The 18,369-nt window shown below is 42.0% G+C and overlaps 1 long non-coding RNA gene and 1 other non-coding gene across 2 annotated transcripts; both read left to right on the top strand.

Annotated features, from left to right (window-relative positions):
* The first annotated feature begins 1,432 nt into the window (after positions 1–1,432).
* On the top strand, positions 1,433–16,854 carry LOC106005084. Its single transcript, XR_001178238.2, has 6 exons — positions 1,433–1,534; positions 2,892–2,929; positions 4,417–4,498; positions 5,465–5,562; positions 13,331–13,459; positions 14,051–16,854. It is a non-coding gene; the product is annotated as an uncharacterized LOC106005084 (long non-coding RNA).
* On the top strand, positions 5,191–5,391 carry LOC123390839. Its single transcript, XR_006605446.1, has one exon. It is a non-coding gene; the product is annotated as a small nucleolar RNA SNORA74 (small nucleolar RNA).
* Positions 16,855–18,369: the final 1,515 nt, after the last annotated feature.

Here is an 18,369-nt window from a genome sequence, read left to right as displayed (position 1 = left end):
TTCTCTCCATCACTAGCCTCAATTACTTCCTGTCTCTTGTCTGAAAGCACACATGCACATATTCACACAAACCTCATTTTTCCTTTTCCTGAATCCTCAGGGCAGCTCTCTTTCTGCATTTTGTGTGTTTGGAAGAAAAGAAAGCAAAATATATGAGATGTCAATGTAATTTCTTCTTTAGCAGAGCTCCACAGGACAATTACCCACCCAATCTGCAGGGTTTTATAGCTCTCATAACCCTCTGGATGCAGCCGGATGCAGGCACTGATTATTGCGGCAGTCTTCAGCCACATTCCTATTTAACTGCAAAGCAGAGCTCCTGCCTACCCGCTCAGCATTGCTCATGTGACTTTTTTAATTATCGTATTTATGTAAGCCTTTTTCCAATCAGAGCCTGTGTCCAACTCCATCAAAACTGGAGGATTTGTTGCTTACCACTTCCCCTGTGTTTCTCTGGCCTTAGAGCCTGGTGTCTGTAACTGGAATCAATTTTTCACTCTGGTCTTTCTCAGCAGAGGTCTGTGAGGATTGGGGTGCACAGGAAGCACATTTGCTTTCATTATGACAGCTGAGGGAAGATAAAACATGTTGGCAGATGCCAAGTGCAGTGGCTGATTCCCATGGGTTTGCCTGGCAAAGGTGCCAGGTGTGATAGATGAGCAGACCCGATAGGCTTTCGTGGGGCTAGGAAAGAGAGGGGCCCCAGCTTTACCAACTGTTCAGCAGGACAGAATCGTACTGACTCCAGCTAATGGGAGAAGGAAGTTTTAGTGTTGGAAAGAAATATTGATAACTTGGTGGGCAATCTGTCTCAACTCCAAATGTGGCATCTTTGGCAGACTGCCACGGTGCAAGGCAACTCTGACAGATAAAGCCAGTGCTCTTGAACGACTGCAACTCACCTAAGGATCCCACTGCAGGGCACCAGGGATGCTGCCCCACAGGGTTAGGCTGGAGGGGTGCCAGGCATCATCTACTGGAAAATCTTCTGGAGAGAACCTGAAAACTGAGGTGACCTATGCAGGTCAGCGAACCATCAGCCAAGGGACAAAGCTACTGGAGAAAGCCTGATAGATCTGAGCGGGAGGTGGAAAAAGCGTGAGCTGCTCCCGCAGGAACTCAAAGGCACCACACGAGCGAGAGGAACAGGCGTCCCACGGGCACCCGCTGTGTGCAGGTAGGAAGCACGGCCTCCCTTCGGACACCCCAAGTTTAGTCTTTAGCACGTCCAAAGCCAATGCTCCCTCCCATCCGTAAGTAACAAACGGGATGGAAGTCAAATAAAGGTAGCCCTCGTGCAGATTCCTGCCCCTTTTGTTGTGAGGTGCTAGCTACTCTAAGGAGTATGCTCACCTCCGCCACCGCTCCCGCATTCTAACCCGGACTTTCCTAGGCGGGGCTTCCGGGCCCCGCCCACTGAGGGCCTGCTCAGTATCCGCCCCGGGGCGGGGCTTCCCTCCGCTCCGTGCAGTCCTTTCCCCTGCGGCCTCTGCTCTGGCGGGAGTACCCCGGCCGAGCTCCCAGACACGTGCGGGTGAGTTAAGGGCCAAGTGGGGAGAAGCCGTGGAGGTTTACCAGTTCGGGGCGGTGGGGAGGCTTCTTCTTGGGCTCGGAATGAAATTGGGGTTCGTTCCACCATGACCCCAGGTTTGGAGGGCATCTCGAAAAGTCGCTGGGAAAATGTAGCCCTAGAGTCGCCCCCTGTTTTCTACCATCCTTCTTGTCCTTGGAGAGTCACCTAGATCCGGTCTGAGAGCCTCGCTTCCCGGACGCCTGGCGCTAGGGCCAGGGGCTGGGGAACATTTGTGATGAGCACGTGTCCGGGTGGAGCTCGGTCAGGTCGTTCAACCCAAGCCCCTGCAAGGGGCAGACTGTTTTAAGATTCATTTTTAGACCTGAAGGATAAGCCCCCTCTATTTTACCTTTTCTCTCAATTGTTTGGAGTTGGTTAAGAGTGAAATTAAAGCTTGGTTGGAAAAAGGTATTGTCTTAGAAACCCTAATCTTAAGTAAATAAGGTAAATTACTATGGTGAGTGGGTAAGAATGTTTATTAACATTCTTGCAAACGTTTTGGTTACTGCTTTCAACCAGTAGTTGAGGTCATTGGCAGGAATGGCAGCTTGTTTGCAGTTCCTTCCATACCCATTATCACATCCGGTTTTTATAAAGTACTGCTTTTATTGTTCCTCAAAAGGTCTCATAATCCACATCCTCTCCAGTCTAGTTCTAACCATCCTTCACGATTTTCACTGCCCATTGCTCTCCCAGGATAATTTTTCCACTTCTATTCCCCCCTAATTCCTCATCTCCTTTCCTGGAATGTAGCTTTTGATAACAGCAAGTGTTTATTGACCACATATTCTATACCAGATATTCTTAGGCTTAATTTATATTCTTTTTAGATCTAACAACCAGCTTGTGTACAGAGTATTATTGATAACCTTCCCATTTTACGAATGAGACTGGGAGGTGCGAAGAGGTTAAATGACTTGTTCATTGTTAAATTGTTCATTGTTAGCTGTTAAGTGATAGAGCCAAGCTTCCTTCTACTTGTTGACTAGACCCTTAATATGCTGCTGTTGAGGGGCCCCGGCTGGCTTAGTCGCTAGAGGATACAACTCTTGATCTCGGGGTTGTTAAGTGCGAGCCACATGTTGAGTGAAAATAACTTAAAAATAGAATGTTGAAAAAAATCCCCCTGCTTAGTTGCTGTGGCACATGGGTAACAAATGATGTGAGAAAATAAAGCTAACCAAGCAAAAGCTTTTTGTTTTATTGCCTATTTCTGTGACTCAGAAATAAGTTATACGGTTTGCGGGCAGAGATCTTGAAATTCACATAAGTGTTCACTACTGTTGGTTGACTCTAACCTGGCATGCTTCGATTGCAGAGGGGGACAGGCATGGGCTTTGACAGAGGCAGCCCCAGGTGAGTGCAACTTCATTCACCTGCCTTCCGCCCCAGCGGTAGGCAGCTGCCTAGGTTGACCTGTACCTAGGCAAGTGTTACACTGCTGGGAGAGAAGCAGCCAACAGCTGGTTGGCATTCTGGGCCTGGTTCATGCCAACTCTGTTATTAACTATACCAGGATGCCAGCATAATTGCTTATTCACAAAGGTTAAATCTGTAAGGGCATGATTTTGCAGGGGAACACCTAAAAATCCAAATCTTTTTGAGTGTTTTTTTTTTGTTTTTTTTTTTTGAGTGGTTCTTGTTCAACAGGTTTGGCAAGTATGAAGTTACTTGAATCATTGCTTGGAAATGGGAACAAAGGTAAACAAGCCATGAGTAATGTAGAAGTTGAGGGAGAAAGTCACCTTTTTATTGTTTGAGTGCCTACCAGATGCTCCGGGGGGGGGGGGATAAGTTAATGGGATTTTTGCAATTTTTCAGTTGCAAATCAAAGTGCCTGGCCCCCTCTCCTACACCATACAGAGCTAGTCATGCTGATCCCTTTGTGGAGGGTTTCATAGATGTAGTTACCTATAGGAACGCCTGATTAGGTAAATTTTGGTGTGAAGTTGCTTTAAAATTATGGGCATTCTTCTCTGGCTCTTTAATAAAAGAGAAAAATACCAGTAGACTGAGAGGCTCTAGGCAGTAGGCCTAGCTACAACCATACTAATTTCTTCTTTAGGCTGATAATATATTTTTGTGAGTTTCTTAACTGATTTTCAGGAATGAACAGAGTCCTTTGGAGCAGTAAATACTGTGTCCCTTTTTGTAGTGATTTTGTTTTGGATCACTAATTTTCTGAGAAGAGATGCTTCTCAGTTCTAGGCAAATACTTACCACTCAGGGTGATGCTGGAGATTATCCAATAAGACTGACTTAGTTGCTGCTTCTGTGGAAAGTGACATCCTGGATTCCACTGCGGAACTGGTGAGGATGTTAGGAGGCAGGGGAGTTATTTATAAAAGCTAGCTTTATTTATTTATTTTTTTAAAGATTGTATTTATTTATTTGACAGATGGAGATCACAAGTAGAGAGGCAGGCAGAGAGCCCGGTGCAGGGCTTGATCCCAAGACCCTGGGCTCATGACCTGAGCCGAAGGCTGAGGCTTTAACCCACTCAGCCACCCAGGTGCCCCTATAAAAGGTAGCTTTGTTCTATCAATTGCCTTTCCCTAAAAAGAGTTCCTTTAGCTTAATGTTGATTGCTTTGTGTGAATACCTCAGATGTTCATACAAATGGGGTCTTAGGAGTTGAGATATCTAGAGGGTTTGGGGGAACTGTTAGCTTTAATGGTAATTCTAGGCAATAAAAAGATGATGGGAAATAATTCTGAAAGGTATTGAAAATAGGGTAAATCATAAATGGCAGACAGCATTGTTTCCATTTCTACAGAAAAGCAGCTTCAGGAGCTGCTGTTTTAGTATAGGGTGTTGAACCGTGAAATCTTTTTCTTTTTTAGGATGACTTGAAAGTAGGGCATCATTGGCCCTCCTGAAGAGAGGAAATTAGTGGCTGGTGAACAGTCAGTATGGCATTCTCAGGTAAATGTCCCTCCCTATTCAGTGACTGCTTACTGTGTGGCAGGCCTGTTTGCTAGTTGGTATCCATCAGAAAGCAACATCACCAATATTTGCCCTCCAACAAGTTCAGCCTCTGAGCAGTGAAAGGCTAAGTGGGATATCGGTGGTTATGGTCTGAAGGCATTTAGGATCTCTGAGATTATCTGTACTATTCCATCTGTAGAATGTATAAGGAGATTATAAAGTCCAGGAAAGAAAGGACGGTGTGGTGGCACCTGGGTGGCTCAGTGGGTTAAAGCCTCTTTCTTGGGCTCAGGTCATGATCCCAGGGTTTTGGGATCGAACCCCGTATTGGGCTCTCTGCTCAGCGGGGAGCCTGCTTCCCCATCTCTCAGCCTGTCTCTCTGCCTACTTATGAAATCTGTCTGTCAAATAAATGAATAAAATCTTAAAAAAAAAGAAAGGATGGTGTATCTTGGGTGTTCACTGCTAGGTCCCAGTCATAGTGCCTGGCACATAGCAGGAATTCCGTGAATGTTGGACAGAATGACCGAAGGCATGGGAAAAGGGTTCCTGTTTTTTATTTGTTTAAAGGGCTTGGCAGCAAAGTCTGCCATCACTGCTTCCAGGCTTGTGGTTTGCAGTCAACATTAAATTCATGAGGATACCTGTATCCATCTTCTTGCGTGTCTGGGTAGCTGCTTTGGGAGTCACCCAGTGGTTGTCAGCTATCCAGGCTAATGTGGTGCCTTGGATGGTGTTACACTGTTGGAAGAGCAAACGCTGCCTTTATTGAGGTCTGGGTCCAAGCACTGTTTTGGTGTTGTGGCTAAGTACTCCCGGGCAGCGTTTTGCACCTCTGAGAGTGGAGTAACTCCTTCTGTGGAGTTGGTCCTAGTCTGGGTGCAAACAGTTTTTTGTCTTTTCTTTGAGGAGAGGACCCTATCTTAGGGATAGCTTGTCATTCCTTTCCTCTTTGAATCCTAGATGCCTTTACCTGAGAGAGAAATCTGCCTTCATCAGGACCTCAGATGTCTGACAGCCCTATGTGACACCAGGATAGGTAATATAGTCCCTTTTGTTGGGTAGGTTCTCATTAACTTGTTTCAGCTCAGATGGGTGGTGTGCAATAACAGAAAAAATATCTGTATTGGCCTCTGCTCCCATTCTGGGCACATAATTCCCAAAACTTTTTTTTTTTTAAGATTTTATTTATTTATTGGAGAGGGAGAAGCAGGCTTCCTGCTGAGCAGGGAGCCCGATGTGGGGCTTGATCCCAGGACCCTGGGATCATGATCTGAGCCAAAGGCAGATGCCCAACCAACTGAGCCACCCAGGTGCCCCGGAAGTCCCAAAACTCTTAAAGTTCCCTAAATGATAAGAACACTAGGAGCATCTTTTGTTCTATAATTCGGTCTTTGACTCTGATTCCTGACACTGAGCTCCTAAATCCAGAAATTTCGTGGCTGATTGCAGTGTCCTGTTCTAATAAGGCTGGTCACCAGAAAGGCCAAGCAATGATTAGAAGCTTGGAAGTTTCAGCCCCACCTGCGTTCTTCAGAAAGGGGAAAGGGACTGGAAATGGGAGTAATAATCATTCCCACATGATGAAGCCTCCATAAAAATCCTAATAGTGTGGGGTTTAGGGAACTTGCAGGTTGGTGAACACTTGGAGGGGCTGGGAGAGTAGTATACCAGAGAAGGCATGGAAGGCAGCCTTCCATGCCCTGTGCATCTCCCATCTAGATGTTTATCTATAGCCTTTCTCATATCCCTTTAAAATAAACTGTTAAACAGTAAGGAAGCCATTTTCCTGAGTTCTGAGACTACTCTAGCAAATTAATCAAACCTGAGGGGGTAGTTTGTGGGAACCTCTGATTGATTTATATCAGAGACTGGTCAAAACTTGTTCACTGGTAACAACTTGAACTTGTGATTGGCATTTGAAGTGAGGGTGGGGCAGTCTTGTTGGATGTGCCCTTAACCTGTGAGGTCTGATGTCAGAATTGAGTGAAACTGTAGGACACCCAGCTGGTGAAACAGATTTGCTTGGTGTGGGGGAAAACCCACACACACATCTGGTATCAGAAATGGTGAGAGTGTGGTAGTAGTGTGGGTAAAGTTAAAATATAAAGTGAAGTGTTCTTGGGCTCCTGGCTGGCTCAGTCTGTAGAGCATCGTAGAGCATGTGATTTCTTTTCTTTTCTTTTTTTTTTTTTTAAGAGCATGCGACTCTTCATTTCAGGGTCTGGAGTTCAAGCCCCACATTTGTAAGTTTATAAAGCTTACATTAAAAGAAAGAAAATTTTTTAAGAACTGAGGTTTTCTTTACAGGTGGAAAAGATGTATATGATTAAAAACTGTATATGAGGGGCGCCTGGGTGGCTCAGTGGGTTAAAGCCTCTGCCTTCGGCTCAGGTCATGATCCCAGGGTCCTGGGATCGAGCCCCACATCGGGCTCTCTGCTCAGCGGGGAGCCTGCTTCCTCCTCTCTCTGTCTGTCAAATAAATAAATAAAATATTAAAAAAAAACTGTATATGAGTTCTCAAAAATTATGTAGAGTATGAGAATATTAGAGAATACTTGATCTGAAGTCCAAGGCTTAAACTAAAGTCTCATTTTCTACAGCTGTGCTATGCAATACATAAGACTGTTCAACTGATAAAAACTAAGTCTGCTTTTCCATCTCAGTATTTAGTGACTACCATCTTGGACAGCTCCAAGAACATTTCCACCAATGTGGAAAGTTTTGTTATACACTGTTGTTCTGGAGCAGGGGTTGGCAAACTTGCTGTAAAAGGCCAGACAATATTTTAGACTTGGGCACCATAGTCTCTGGTAACTGCTCAGTTCTGCACTTGGAATAAGAGAGCAGCCATAGGCATAGACAGCAATTTCAACCCTGAAAGGGAAGTAAATTACAGATAGGCACTAGTGAGCATTGCTGTGTTCCAATAAAACTTTATTAATGGACACTGAAATTGGAATTTTGTAAAGTTTTCAGGGTTATAACTAAAAATATCCCCCCTTCACTCTGTGCTTCAGGGGTTTTCAAAAACAGATTCGCAGGCCAAACTTGGCCTGTGAGCTAGAGTTTACCAATCCCTGTTATAGAAAATGAAATTCAGGCCTTAAAGATTGCCAGCTCATCAATGACAGGTTCAGGGCCAGTACCAACATGTCTCTGAAAAATTCCAGGTTATCAATACCTTTGCCTTACAGCAAGCCTTTAGCACTCTGTCCTTAAACTCTACCTCTTTTAGAGGACTTTAGTAATCCAGCAGTAGATTAGTCCTCATTTCTTGTGTTTGAAGTTTGTTGTATATACTCTTTGCACAGCTTGCTTTTGTCGTAGTGATTCTCTTCATTTTTAATATATTCCCGAAGGAGAGGTTCTAAGAAAAAACAGCAGTCTTCATTTCCAGCAGAGCCTGATCACAACTTCAGTCCTAGGTAGTGAAATAGAAATGGTCCCTAAGGAAGGAGGATGACTTTTCTCATGACGTCAGGGTTTAAAATCTGGGATGGTAAGCTCCTCTGAGCATCCAGATCATCTTCCTGACCACTGTTAGGGCTACCCAGGTGGAGGGAGGATGCATCGTTGTTGCCACTTGAAAAGGATGAGTCATTGATGTCTGTGCCTGTATTCAATATCCCAAGAGATTTCAGTGGCTTAATCATGCACATTAAAATAATGTAATGGGATTTCCTACTTGATAAGTGAAGTTAATTAGTCACCTACTATTCCCTGTTGACTTGATTTTTTTTTTTTTAATTTCCTGGTGAGGAAATAAAAGATGATGAAGTAAAACATTTCAAAGTAACTCTTTTTAACTCCAAGCTGCCACCTCATGTAGGTAGCAATTAGGAGACACAGTGACCCTCTTAAATGTCCTGCTCAAGTTTCAAGGCTCAGTCCTATGCCATACTAAGAGGAAAAACTAAGGCATGGTGGATAAGGGAGCCGCAAGTATTGAGTAGACCATCCCTGGTGCCTATCTGTAATTTACTTCCCTTTCAGGGTTGAAATTGCTGTCAGTGGACTTTCACATTAAAATTGTGGATTTCGGGGGCGCCTGGGTGGCTCAGTGGGTTGAGCCGCTGCCTTCGGCTCGGGTCGTGGTCTCAGGGTCCTGGGATTGAGTCCCTCGTCGGGCTCTCTGCTCAGCGGGGAGCCTGCTTCCTTCTCTCTCTCTCTCTCTCTCTCTCTCTCTGCCTGCCTTTCCATCTACTTGTGATTTCTCTCTGTCAAGTAAATAAATGGAATCTTTAAAAAAAAAATTGTGGATTTCGGGGCACCTAGGTGGCTCAGTGGGTTAAAGCCCCTGCCTTTGGCTCAGGTCGTGATACCAGGGTCCTGGGATGGAGCCTGCTTCCCTTCCTCTCTCTCTACTTGCCTCCGCCTAGTTGTGATCTCTGTCTGCCAAATAAATAAATAAAATCTTAAAATAAATAAATACCTACAATTGTGGATTACGTCTCAAATTGTTATCAGGTAAATAAAACTCCAGAGAAATAAATTGTGCAGGCCCCAAAGGACACAGCAAGGTGGATCACTGCCTAGGAATTCACACAAAAGAAAACGATCCCATAAGAGCAACTAATTAAGTACTTAAAAGAGTGACAGGGACTCCTTGAATCTTGTTGCTTAATTAGGGCTTTATGAACAGCTCCAGTTAATGGACCTGTCAATATTCTCTTGGAAAACAATTTCACTGAATTAACAAATCAACTGTAATACTTAGAATGAATGTCTGCTTAGCAATTCTTTCTCTTTATTGCTATTTAAAAACAATAAGCCAGCTTTCTGGGTCATATATGTGTCAGTTTAGTATCCTAAGATCTGGTTCAAAGAAGCCTGTTACTTTGGCCCTCCCTGTTCTCCAAGGCTCTTTGGAATTTTAGAACATTTTGTACTACTTGTTAAGGGTGACTTAACTACTGCCTTAGAAAAGGCTAATAAAATAGACCTTGAAATTTATTTTATTTTAGAATAATTGTAGATGTACAGAAAAGTTGTGAAGATTAGTACAAAGAATTCCCATGTACCCTACACCCAGTTTCCTCTAATAACATTTTACACTAGTGTAGTTCATTTATCACAAAATAGGGGGCTAATATAGATACGTTACTATTACCTAAGTCCATACGTTATTCACATTTCCCTAGTTTTTTTTGTTCATTTGTTTTGTTTTGTTTTTTAAGATTTCATTTATTTATTTGACAGAGAGGGAGAGATCACAAGTAGGCAGAGCAGCAGGCTGAACTCAGGACCTGGGCTGAAGGCAGAGGCTTAACCCACTAAGCCATGATATGCCCCTCCTTAGTTTTTACTTAATGTCCTTTGTTCCAAGATCTCTTGGAGGATATTACATTTAGTTATTATACCTCCTTGGGCTCCTTTTAAAAAATAATTTATTATTATTATTATTATTTAAGATTTTATTTATTTGACAGACAGATCACAAGTAGACAGAGAGCCCAGCAGAGAGGGGGAAGCAGGCTCCCCGCTGAGCAGAGCCCTATGCAGAGCTCTATCCCAGGACCTTGGGATCATGACCTGAGCCGAAGGGAGAGGCTTTAACCCACTGAGCCACCCAGGCACCCCAATTTATTATTTTTTTAAAGATTTTGTACTGAAGTTACTTCTATGCCCAGCGTGTGGCTTGAACTTACACCCCTGAGATAAAGTGTCACGCTTTACCAACTGAGCCAGCTAGGTTCCTTTTAACTATGACAGCTTCTTAGACTTGCTTGTTTTTGATTACCTTGAATTTGAGTAAGGTGTTTTGTAGAAAGTCCCTCAATTAGGATTGAGTCTTTCTCATGCATAAGCTGGGCTTAAGGGATTTTGAGAGGAAGACCACAGAGGTAAATTTCCATTCTGTTTCTCTCAGGATGACTTATTAGTGTTGCTGTTACCTTGATCAGCTGGCTGAGATCTGTCTTGCCAAATTTCTCCACTATAGAGTTACTCCCCCTGACCCAATTCTGTGTGCTTTGGAATGAAATCACATGTGCAACAAACACTTAAAAGACAAGGGTTGTACTCTCTTTTGAAGGTGGAATAATATCTAGATAGGTTAATTGGATTTTTTAAAATTATTTTTTAGATTTTATTTATTTATTTGACAGACACAGGCAGAGAAGGAACACAAGCAGGGGGAGTGGGAGAGGGAGAAGAAGGCTTCCCGCTGAGCAGGGAGCCCGATGTTGGGCTTGATCCCAGGACTCTGGGATCGGGACTTGAGCCAAAGGCAGATGCTTAACAACTGAGCCACCCAGGTGCCTGGTTACTTGGAATTCTTAAGAAATAAATTGATCTCTTCTCTCATTCAATTTATTTATACCACTATGAACTCATGGATATTTCTGTTATGCTTTGGAAAGTAGTCCAATAATACTTTATTTTGTTGCGTTTCAGCTTTGACCTTTGGGAGCTTTGTTTGGCCACTGTATCCCTTCAGTATACCTCCATCATTGTGGGGTTTTGGTTTTTAAGTGCTTCTCACTTTTTGGCACTATTAAAATGCTCCGTGTTCATCTTGTATCTTTCCTGTCTCAGTGTTAAGCATTTGTCCAGGGACCCCTGCTTCCTTTATTGGTAAATGGCATTCAGGAACAAGATTTGGGCACTAGGTATGCTGTTGATACTAAGGTGCTATTGCTTCCTAGGCCCTTGTCTGCTGGTAGAACAATGAACTGTATAACCAGGATCCTTAATTCACTGTTACCCATATTTTATAAATATTCCATTTTTAATATTCATCACCTTTTATTCTATAGTCTTTTTTTTTTTTTTTAAGATTTTATTTATTTCACAGACAGAGATCACAAGTAGGCAGAGAGGCTGACAGGAGAGAGAAGGAAGCATGCTCCCTGCCTGACAGAGAAACCAATGCAGGGCTTAATCCCAGGACCCTGGGATCATGACCTGAGCCAAAGGCAGAGGCTTTAACCCACTGAGCCACCCAGGTGCCCCTCTATAGTCATTTATTTTGTCTCCTCTAGCATACTGGTTGGCTTTGTTTGCTTTTCTAGCAGATGTGATAGTTAATTCTTTTTACTCTTTTTTTACTCAGAGCTCACAGTGGAGGATGGGACCTTTTATTAGCGGCTTGTAAAAAGGAGGAGCTAAGCTCAGGCTTTGGTGCCAGAATGGGTTGGAGGGTAGAGAATCCCTCGAGGCACAAAGCCTCTGCGTTAGAATCTGGGCTTTACCAGAGTAGCTGCTAGTAGAACTTTCTCTCCTCCTCAGTTGAGTACTCTGGAGGAGAACTCCAGGGGCTAAGTAGGGTTGCAAGGTGCTGGCCACCCTGCCAGTGAAAGATGTGAGGCAATGAGCAGGAGGAAAAAAGGCAGAATAGAAAAATTCTGTCCCAGCCTGCACTACCCCTACTCTCTTGGCACTCTGCCCTTATCTCTGCTAGGCTTCCATTTCTTGCCCCTCTGTGGTAGGCAGTCATGATCAGTTCCTCCAACGTCTCTTTGTATCTTCTTTGTATCTCTAACTTCTCGTTTGTGTAATCTCCAGGACTGAGTTAGAGGAAGACCATGACCTATGCTAATTACATATCTTATCAAAGGCTGTCATTTATTTCACACTTTTAATGGGTTTATAGCCTTTATTAAATGAACTCTGCTAGACATTGAGGGTGAGTAATAGACAATAAATAGTCCCTGCTTACCTTAACACGGCCTGTCAGGCCTTATACAGTATACCCCTTAGCGCTCTCATCTCATCTTTACTACCCTCAGATTCCCTTCTGGCCACACTGGTTTCTTTCGGTACTTGATAAGCGTTTTCTTAGGTCTCTGCACATGCTGTTTTTCTTTCTGGTTCCATCTTCTCCACTTTGTCTCCTTTGAGATCTTAGCTCAGACAGCCCTTCTGCAGAGAAGCCACCTTGCCTGAGTGTCTGAATACCTGTTCCAGGTATCTTTGCACCATGGCTTCCCACAGAGCTAGCTAATCAGAATCTGCAGATGCCGCATTTAAGAGTCCTTTGAAAGGTATTATTCACCAGCTTCTCAAGGTTTCCTCACTTCCCAAACAGCCAAGCAGCCTCAATTCAGCTGACAGATGACTAAAGACCTTCTGCTGATAAATATGAATATCTTTGTGTCAAAATGTATCCAAAATAGAGTAATGCCATTGGCATATCCTCCTTTTTTTTTTTTAATATTTTATTTATTTATTTGACAGACAGAGATCACAAGTAGGCAGAGAGGCAGGCAGAGAGAGAAGTGGAAGCAGGCTCCCCGCTGAGCAGAGAGCCTGATGCGGGGCTCGATCCCAGGACCCTGGGATCATGACCTGAGCCGAAAGCAGAGGCTTTAACCCACTGAGCCACCCAGGCACCCCGGCATATCCTCCTTTTTAAGATTACCACAGTAAGTGAGGGTATCAACAGTGCTGGTTTTGTTTAACCGTTTGAAAGAAAAAAAATTATGAAAACAATGGCGTCTGATTTCCAAAGCATTTGCTCTTGGACTGTAAAGATGTAATTTAGTGCACAACTATTTAAGACTAAATTTAACTTCAGAAAGTATTGAATGAAAATAATAGATTTGCAGACCTGTTCCAATTTGAGACATCTGTTAACTAAAATATATGTGTGGCCTTTTGTTACTTTTTTTGGTAATCTATGTCTTTATAGTTAAAAGCTGTGAAACAGCTTTGTGTGTAAATTACAACTAGAAAACTTCTCTAACTAGTGGTCATGTGCTGACAAGTAGGTGACAGATTAAAATGTAGGTTATAACCAGACTTAAATGGATAATGTTAACATGTTTGCTCTGGGGCTCTATAAAAGTAAATAACCTGTGAATCTATGCATTTGTCATTTTAGGATATTCCTGTAAATAAACTGCAGGACGCGTGGTGCTTTGCAACACTGACAACATTTACTACGTGTTGATGAAGTGCCAGAATTGTAAACACATTCTACATATCTTAATCCTCTCATCAGGCCTACAAGGTACTGCTATTATTTGCCCAAGGTCACACAGTGGGTCGGAACTACTGTGGTGTTAATTTAATCTAGTTCCAAAGCTAGTATTTGATTTGGAACTTTTAAGTATGGTGCCTCCGGGTCTTTCCAACTAATTCTAATGAATATCTGTTGCCTTTTTCAATCGTCAAACTCATTCAGATTAAGGATTAAAGTGCCAGTTTCTTCTAGTTTCTTAAAACCATTCCAAATGCCAAATACCTTATTTCAGTTTATCAGCATCTTGGCCACTGTTGCTGAAGCGTGAGGAGGCTTTCTTTTGTTCTTAGCATACAAAGAACATATACAGACAAACCGTTAGCCTTGCTTTTAGCATCCATCTACTTCATTCCTCCTGTCATACCGCCTCTGAATCTCAGGTTTTTTAAAAATGCCCCTCTGGAAGGCCCCAGTGGGTCACATTCTCACACCCAAATTTGCCCTATGATAGTGTTTGTCACATTTTATTAAAATTTTTCAGTGCTGGCCCTACTAAACTGTGGGTTCAGTGAGGGTCAGAATAAGAATTCTGAGACTGTAAAACATTCCTGAAATATTTGCCTTTTTTTTTTTTTTAAGAGAAAGAATGTGGTGGGAAGCGGGAGAGAGAGAATCTTAAGCAGGCTCCAGGCCCCTGCAGATCCCAATGTTGGACTCCATCTCACCAGCCTGAGATCATGACCTGAATGAAGAGTCGGACCTTCAACCTAATGATCCAACCAGGTGCTCCAAAGATTACTTTTTTAAAGGTTGGGGTAGAGTAGGGTTCCATGCATAGTAGTACAACTGCTAAATTAAGGGCATAAAGATAAACAAACTTGTTACAAATAATACAGCACAGAAAAGTTATTCCAAGATTATTTCAACAATATATCGAGAATAATCTCCCTACATGCTAAAATAGCATTTGTTAAAACTGTTGAGGATCAACATTCCTAACCTATTAAAAGTGTCTTACCCAAAAGGCTGTGTGATGCTTAATGAGGAAACCCTAGAAATGATCCCATTAAAAAAAGAGAAAAGAGGGGCACCTGGGTGGTTCAGTTTTTAATCATCTGCCTTTGGCTCAGGTCATGATCCCAGGGTCCTGGGAGGAGCCTGCTTCTCCTTCTCCCACTTGCCCTCCTTGTGTCTCTCTGTCCAATAAATACATAAAATCTTTAAAAAAAGAAAAAGAAAAGAGCTTTGTTCAAAGTTACTACCAAAGGTAGTTAGATAAAATCACTCATAGATGGTAAGTTTACTTGGAAATATATCTATGGGTATCAACTGAAAGTGATCCATTGAAGTAACAAATAATGGGTTTGAAGATAACTTGGAAGGAAAATAAAGATAGGAATAATTAGACAGATGTGCAGAGGTTACAGATGAAGAAAACATTAAAATACTGACAGACACAAATGAGACCTTCAGTGGTAAATCATACCATGTCCAAGAAATTTCAACATAAAGATAAATCTCCTAAAGAAAACTGTAAGTTTATAAAAATTCCAATAAAAGTAACAGGATTAATTTTATAACTACATAAGATGATTATAACATTCACATGGAAAAATAAGAATAATCATAATATTGTGAGAAATTAGAATCATAAAGGATAACTAGCCCTACCAGATGTTAAAACGTTACAAAAAGAGTAAAGTGTTGATCCTGGCAACCGAATAGCTTACTCAATGAATAGAACAGATAAAAGGAAATCCAGAAATAGACTCTGAATGATGTTTAAAAAGTACAATAAGAAAGCATGGTTTTTCCTTTAATTGTGTAAAAGAGTACCTTTGCCTTCCAAGTTTAAAAAAAAAAAAAATGAGGAGTACTTAAAAGGAAGGAATTATGTGACTAGATTTTCAAACTTCTGTATGGAAGGGCTGGCTCCGTCAGCAGAGCACACAACTTGGTTTCAGGCTCATGAGTTCAAGCCCCACACTGGGCATAGAGATTACTATGAAAGTATTAAAAAGGTAAATAAATCTTCATTAAGTGTATCACTATGTAACAAAACCCTTAAAACTTAGTGGTTCAAACAAGTATTAAAATTCTTCCAGTTGATAGGGCTCAGCTGGGTGGTTGTGTTCTACATGGACTCAGCTAGAGCTCTGGCTGTTGGGAGTCTTCACTCAGTAGGAGCTATAGACTTGACGTACTTTGGTTCTTTCAGTGTGACCTCTTAATAGTGGTTGGGTATCTCACATGGCAAGTGGGTTCCAAGTGGGTGAAAAAAAATCTTAAAATTTTCTCTCTTCTGTGGAAAAAAAAAGTCACTTCTGCGTTCTGTTGGTCAAAGCCATTTATAAGACCCTTCTAGATGCAGGCAGAGTGGAAATTGATTCCACTATGAGAAGCACGGCAAAGAATTTGTGGCCATCTTTAGTAAACCACAAGCATATACATATACACATACAAAGTATTTCTTTATAGAAAATCCTTAGAATACAAAAGAAATGATTGGTAAGTGGGTTACCTTTAAGTTGGGGAAAACTTGTGTTCTTTGAATTTTATTATATGTATTATCTACTCAAAAATTCCTTCCTAAACCCCCTCTTGTCTGCCTGCCCTCCCTGCTGTGCCATTGCTAAAAGAGCCATTGGTTAACAGTTCTCTATTTTTAAATAGCTTAAATTATAGGGATGACCTGGTTTCAGGGCATTAAATCTGTTAAAAAAAATAAGTAGATGGTGGACTGCCAAGAGATTCTGAGACTACAGCTCTGGTAAAGGCAGTATCATAAAATGCTCAAAAGCTCTGTGTTTGGACTGATACAGAACTGGGTTCAGATCCTGGCTTTTGTCACTGTTTAGCTGCATCACCTGCAAGCTTCTTAATCTCTTACATAAAACAGGAATAATGGTACCTTATCCTCAAAATTATGATAATAATTAGAAAGCATTATCAGCTGCCTAATGATTGTGTGGTATCAGAATATATGTCCTCAATATGTCTCCTGTGCAAAACTGTAAAAGGTCTTCATTATCAGCTCAAATCCAAACTCTTTCCTGGTGTTTAAAGTCTTCCATAACATAGCTGTACCAAGCTGTCACTTAGACCTTCCAAAGTCTTAGCAGAAATTCTTGCTTTATAGCCACATTCTTCACCATCCCTGGTGCACAACTCACCTACTCCCAAGTCACCCAAAACAGTATAGAGCTTTTTATTCATCTCTACTCCAGCCAGACGCACCTTGAGGCCAGACTCCTTGTCCATTCGCCATCAGACTACGATCCTCAAGAGTTGGCAATTGGTCATTGAATCCCTACCCTTGTACTGTGTCCCTCATGAAATAGGCATTTGATGACTGAAATCTTGTATTAAGTTTGTTTTCCAATGTGTCTTTTTGCTGATGAGCCACTAAGCAGATCCTCAATAAATAATTACTCAATGATAAAGTTTGACTTTCCTTCTTTGTATGATCACCAGATGGCATTACAGCCTTATACAAAAGCATGGGTAAGTGCATATCTTAGTTCTAAAATGCATTCATGTTTCTTCAAAAGGAGCAGAGCTTCTTCTTTCATCTAAGATCTGGAAACAACATAAAGGGAAGTTTTAGCCAAGATTACGTGGAGTCAAAAGTCACCAAGTGGAAGGCAGATACGGTTTTGAATGGACGACGCAAGACTCAATGAGGAATGTGGATTCCCCAAAATTTCATTCCAGAGCTAACCTCAGTAGGCTTTAAACATCACTTAATTTGGAGGAGCCTCAGTTCTTAATGGTTATACAACATAAATGCAGATGTGGGATTGCAGTTACACTCTTTTCACCATGGCTATTTAAAAATTGTCTCTTGGGGTACCTGGGTGGCTCAGTCAATTATGCATCTACCTTAGCGTGGGTCCTGATCCCAGGGTGCAAGTCCCATGTTGGGCTCTCTGCTCCATAGGGAGCCTATTTTTGCCTCTGCCTCCCGCTCTATCTCATGAATAAATAAATAAAATCTTTTTTTTTTAATTGTCCCTTATTCAACTCTAGCCCTCAATGACGTCTTAGTCACAAAATTTAAGTCACCTTCAATTCCCAAGGCTTCAACCAAACCTAATGAAAACTCCACATCTCCTCTCTGCCTCCTGTTAAAGGCATGTCTCCTTTCTCTGGATCCTATTTCAGTGCCTGTTAGAAATCATCCCTCTAACTTGTTTTCTTTAACCAATACTTTATTATACCAACATTTTCGTTGTGCTCAAAACTCCCATAGTAAGGGGCACCTGGGTGGCACAGGCAGTTGACCGTGGGACTCAGGTCATGGTCTTGGGGTCCTGGAATAGAGCCTTGCCTTGGGCTCTGCCCAGTATGGAGTCCACTTGAGATTCTCTCCCTCTGCTCCTCCTGCTTATGCTCTCTGTAGAATAAAGTAGACTTTTTTTCTTTTCTTTTTTTTTTTTTTTTTAACCCACGAAACTCCTTTAGCAAATTGGAAAACTCACCCTGCTTTCTCCAGTCTTCATAGCCAAACCTTTCCTGCATTGGGTAGTTTCCATCCTCCTGTTTTGATACACCTCCAGTCTGACTTCCTCTCTCACTTTACTGGAGCAAGTCCATAATAAGACTGATGTCTGTGTTGTTAAGTCTTTTGTAGATGTTTTTAGTCCTAGTCTTCACTTTTGATAGCATCTGACCCTGTTGATCACTTTGACCTCTATTTTGGCTCTCAAGGCAGTACAATGTGTGCCTCCCTGCTCTTCCCAAAACCTTTTTTTTTGCTTTTTCCCCACTACCTCTGTATTCACTTCGTCTCCTTTGCCAGTTAGCTCTAACTGATTTGCTTCTCAAGGTCCTAATACCTCTTTTCACTGTACTGTCTCTAGCTTAACTTCCAAATCCCATTGCTTCATTTATGTCATTAACTCAAATGTGCCACTAACCCACATCTTTTACCCCTGAGCTCAAGACCCATAAATAGC

The sequence above is a fragment of the Mustela putorius genome, unplaced genomic scaffold (genome assembly GCF_011764305.1).
Source record: "Mustela putorius furo isolate JIRA1106 unplaced genomic scaffold, ASM1176430v1.1 tig00000145_pilon_pilon_pilon, whole genome shotgun sequence".
NCBI lineage: Eukaryota > Metazoa > Chordata > Mammalia > Carnivora > Mustelidae > Mustela > Mustela putorius.
Note: the sequence above shows the minus strand (reverse complement) of the source record. Positions and strands in the feature narration are given on the sequence as shown.